Source organism: Benincasa hispida, chromosome 10, assembly GCF_027475165.1.
Source record: "Benincasa hispida cultivar pf3 chromosome 10, pf3_genome.v1.1, whole genome shotgun sequence".
Classification (NCBI taxonomy): Eukaryota; Viridiplantae; Streptophyta; class Magnoliopsida; order Cucurbitales; family Cucurbitaceae; genus Benincasa; species Benincasa hispida.
The window spans coordinates 31,380,424-31,385,682 of NC_143487.1; the positions used below are offsets into that span (position 1 = coordinate 31,380,424).

The window sequence follows — 5,259 nt, forward strand, 5'->3', positions numbered from 1 at the left end:
ATCACATAACAAATATCTCAACGATCGTGTAACAGTTAGCTAAATGATCGCATAACAGATAGCTAAACAATCGCATGGTATAAACCTAAACGATCACACAATATATATCTAAACGATTACGTATAACTAAATGATTGTATAACAGCGCTAAATGATCACATGAAGTAAACCTAAACGATCACATGAAGTAAGCCTAAACGATCACATGGTATAAACCTAAATGATTACACGGTATAAACCTAAACGATCACATAATAAATATCTAAACGATCACTTAGTATTCACTATTTGATCGCTTATATCTGATGCATAATAATATCTAAATATTCGCTCAATATTCTCCAAATGCTCGCTTAGTATCCTCCTGTCAACGATCGATTACGAACGAATACGCGATTAAACCCTAAAAGATTGTCAAACCTTGAATATCAACATGCATTCTTCAAGGAGAAGAGTCTCATACTTTTCAAATCACGACGACGGTGGCAAGTGCATAGAGACGACTGACGAGAAACCTGCGTGGAGTGCTCGACTCTAGTTCGGAGAGAAAAAGGGAGCAAATTTGAGAGAAAATTCTTCGAAGAGAAATGCTGCTTTGAGAAGAAAATTAAGAAAATGAAGGGACCTATCGTTGTAAAGTATTCATAGAAGCGCACAGATACCAAATGGTCAGAAGGCTTTTTAAATTTGGAGGTAATTTTGGAATTTTACAGGAATAAAATGTCAATGGGAGAAAAGTTTTTAAGAAGAGATTATTGGTAGAAGAAATTTTGATTTTTTGGATAATTTTGTGAAATTTTCCATCTCTCTCTCAAACAACTCCCACTCCTTTCTCTTTCAACCTTCACCATTTTCTCATCTCTCCCGACCCACCACTAGAAAACCTAGACCTAAACAAGAAGCCAATGCTTTGGCTACGTTGTTGCAGAAAATCGAGAGAGGATTCTTGTTGCTTAGCTTCAACAATGTTTAATGGCTTTTTGGTAAACCTAAACAAGAAGCCAATGCTTTGGCTACGTTGGAAAAGTTAAGCGAGGTACGTCTTCACTCTGTGATTTTGTTATTTTATATATGTATTCCTTTTACGGATACTATTTTCCTTTTGTGGCTTGTTCTGAACCCTAGCTCTATTTCATCTTCTACCTGAAATACATGTTTTATTCTTTTATATATGTATTCTTCTTTCTCTAATTCCCTTACCGTCGGTTCCCTTTTTCTGCTCAATCGATCTCTAACCCTTGACTTGATTGTTTCTTCAATCCACGATTAACCCAATTTCATATCCCACGAAAGAAGAGAACCCAGTTTTTTGTCTTTTGTTTTTTATTTTCTTTCACTGATAGAAATGTGGTGCATGATGGGCGAAGGTGGAGGCCATTATTGTTCCACGAAATCCGATGATATCTGTGGCGAAATTTGTGATCAGGTACTTACTATTTTTGCCCTTTAATCTGTTTTTCTGTTTGTTTGTTCCTTAATTTCTGTTTCCATCGTTGAGGAATTTTGTGTGTGATCTGTATTTCATTTTTGTTCATGATTGAGGAATCTAGGTTCTGACCGTTTCTTTGGTGCTTGATTGAGTCTTTTATTGTTAGGATTTTGTTATTGTTGGTTTATTTCATGGTTTTTGGGAAAATTATCTTATCAAACGCAAAGGCCATAGCTCTGCAACTTACTGTTGTTTCGCTATTGTGTTGGGTGTTTTATTTAGCCTGGAGATCCGGTTGTGGGAACTTTGAATGTCTTATCTAATGGGGCATTTCTACACAACATTTAACAGGAACTTCTCGAGAATAAAATCTGCCCTTTGTCAAAATTTATTTCTTGATGTAATTTTTTAATTTCTCTTTTTACTACCATAAATTTGAGCATCAAACATAGAGACTGCCCTTTAGATGATACATTTGAGATTGTTTCTCATCGTCAAACTTTTGAATTCTTGTGATTCTCAGAAATGTTTTCTTTTTCATGGAGAATGCGACTTAATTTTTTAGACACTTTGAGAACCTAAACTGGAGTTTATATGGATTAAAGTGGATAATATTTATTATTGGTTTAATTGCTTGATTGTTGATATGAAGGAAGATTTTGAAGTTTTCCTTATACTCAAACTTGGAAGGTCTATCCCCTTATCAGATTGTTCTAACTGTTGGATACTCGATATTGGGTGTCTTGAGGTGTTGAATGCAAAGCTTGTCTTCTGGGATTTGGGAGGTCGGGTGTGAATATGCAATGAGCAAAGTCTTGTTATATGAAATCTTTAAATGCAATGCACGCATGTTTTGGTTTGACCTATTGTAAACCCCCATCTTGTAGTTATATATAAGTTTGCCAGATTCTTTTGGTGCTAGCTTTCTTGATGCAAAATACATTATGTAAAGTCTGAAAGTTTTTACTTGAGTTCAGCAGTATTATATTTCTCTCTTTCATCTTTGTGAGGGGTTGAGGGTGGGGGTTAAAAAAGGGGATTTCAATATGTTATTTATCATAGGGTGGGGGTTAAAAGTATTATGAAGAGGCACATGCGGTGATCTATGTAATTGATGCTGTCCTTCAAAATTTGAATATGGCCATACCTTAATTGCATTGATAACAACTGTTGATTTTTCTTGCAAATGGATTGATTCAATGCATTCATATTTCGATGAGTTGGGGGAAATATTAGTTTAGATTGATTGATTCCATATTTACTTGTGATTACGGATTGTTCTTTTTAAATTGTTATAAGATTTTTCTGTCTTGCTGATGGTTTTATTTAGGATTTTATTATACTGAACTGTTATAATTAACATATTGAGGAATGTACTATTGATTTTTATTGTTCACATTCTGAATATATTGATTCTCCTAAAGCATTTTAGAAAAACAAATTCAGGTAAAAAAGGGTATGAAGTTATGGTCCAAGGTGGAGTCATTGAAGACTTGGCAAGGCATCTGATTAAACAATATGGGATTCCAAAAAAGTACAGAAATACTTGATAAAACAAGGAAATGAGAGGCTAGAGCTGGTTAGTCTTTTATGCTTACTGCTAATTTTGATGCATGTAGTTATATTAAAGAAGAGTTGGTATTACCTTTTTGTGTCTAGTAATATTAAATGAGCAGCCACCTTGATAAAACATCGACTGCCTCCCCTGTTGTTTGCAGCCATTTGGCTGATATCCACTGTCTTCTCCATTAGAAGTGACCTTGATAATTTTTTTTTGGTGATTTACAGAACTGCATAGCTTCTAATGGTAGCCGTCCCCTTTCTATATTTAATTATGCACTATTGGTTAAGTATAATCCAAAAATGATGACAGTATCTAAACATAATGATAGAAACTAAAAAAGCTTCTGGAGAGCTTTTTGTGCAGAAGTTTTCGTGCAAGTCTCCAGTTTATCATAATTGCAGGATTTGTGCAAATGATGGACGCTTGCTTTACTACTGTGATTGGTGAAAACTCGAACGGTTTGTTAGCATCTCTAGTTTCATTGAATTTAAATTGTAACTGTTAATGCATGTTTGACACCAAGCAATTATCTTTAGGTACTTACGCCGAGAGTTGGCAAAGCTTGTTGCTGATGATCCTCCTGCCATAAAGCTTCTTTTTTAACCTAAATTATCTATTGAACCTTTTCAGTGATGTTTACTTTTTATACTTTTTAACCGTAATTTTCGATATGCTAAGAAATGCATGTTTTTTTTAGGAAAAACCTCCAGATTGGTAGGATTTTGTTGGTATGACGAGATTCAATTGCAAAATTATTTTAGTTTAGTTGCACGATTATTTTAGTTTTGTTCTTTTTGGATGTATCTATATATGACCTTTCAAAATAGACAACCAACTCTCTAGATTCTTAGACTTTAGAGCTTTATATATATTGATCAATATAACTTATTTATAGGTTAGTTAAACAAATTGTCACTTTCTTTGTAATGAATTAGTTAATGGTTGTGTTTGTTTATAGTTGAGTTGTATATATAATAGCAATCAAGATTTTATTTTGTGTTTGTAGTGATAAAAGAAAAATATTATAAATTTGCACGCGTGTAAGAAAAAAAAGTATTAGTGTTTTTTTTTTAAAAAAGAATTTTCAATAACAAAACCATGACAGACATTTAATAACGGATAGTTGTCAATAAAGGTAGGTGAAAATCGACATTAAAGACAATGTTCAATGTCGGTTGAAAAGCTATGTTGGTTGAAAACCGACATTAAAGATAATTGACATTGAAATCTTGGTAATCTATAATGTCGGTTTTGGACCGACATTAAAGACCTTTTATAACACGATCTTTGATGTCGTTTCTCAATCGACATTGTACCCTTATAATGTTAGTTTTAAATCAACACTAAAGTTCAATTTTGTAGTCATGAAGAGATAAGTTACCTTTGTAGGGTAGAGTTAAATGCATTTCTAGTGTATATCATGTATGGAATTTCTCTGCTAGAAAAGAAAATTTGAAGCCTCCGCCCAGGTCCCGAAATCTACAAAGTTGCCAAAAACTCTTTAAAAAGTGCCTAAGTGTACTATAAATCCTATACAAGTATCCTAAACATACATATTAAAGTGAATGTCCTCCAAAAGAACAAGATTCAAATAAGTTAATCCCTCTACCTGCCCCAAAAACCAACGAAGTTTCCAAAAACACTTTAGAAACTGTTCAAGTGTACTTTAAATCCTAAAGTGAATGTTTAAGTTCTTTGTGATCTCTACCCACCCCAAAACTTATTAAAATATCCTAAACGTGCATATTGAGCAGTTGACCTCCAAAAACGAGGTTAAAAAAAGTTCGTCTACCCATCCCCAAAACCCATAAAGTTGTCAAGGACTCTTTAAAAAATGTCTAAATGTGCTTTAAACCCTCAAATGAAACTAATTGCATTTTTTTTCAAGTCCCTAATTCTTTACACCCGCCCCGAAACCTATAAAATTTCCTAATGTGCATATTGGAGTGCATGTCCTCCAAAAACAAAGTTAAAACAAGTTTATCCCCCTACCCACCACCTATAACCTACAAAGTAGCCAAAAGCTCTTTAAAAAATGTCCAAGTGACTTTAGACCTTCAATTAGACCTACAAGCATGAATTAACTACAGTAGCTGCACGATAGCCGCAATATGTTACCACTCAGTCAGTAAAAAAAAAGCACTACATGCATGAATTGACTACCATACTAAAATAGTCACAACATATTACCACTCAAGCATCCAATAAAGGCACAATATACATGAATTGGCTACCAAACTACATGATAGCCACACATATTATGCAT

General features: G+C 33.8%; 1 long non-coding RNA gene across 1 annotated transcript; it reads left to right on the forward strand.

Moving 5' to 3' along the window:
* The first annotated feature begins 895 nt into the window (after positions 1 to 895).
* On the forward strand, positions 896 to 3,758 carry LOC120087590 (uncharacterized). The gene is made up of 5 exons (XR_016523694.1): positions 896 to 1,036; positions 1,368 to 1,426; positions 2,876 to 3,008; positions 3,218 to 3,451; positions 3,530 to 3,758. It is a non-coding gene; the product is annotated as an uncharacterized LOC120087590 (long non-coding RNA).
* Positions 3,759 to 5,259: the final 1,501 nt, after the last annotated feature.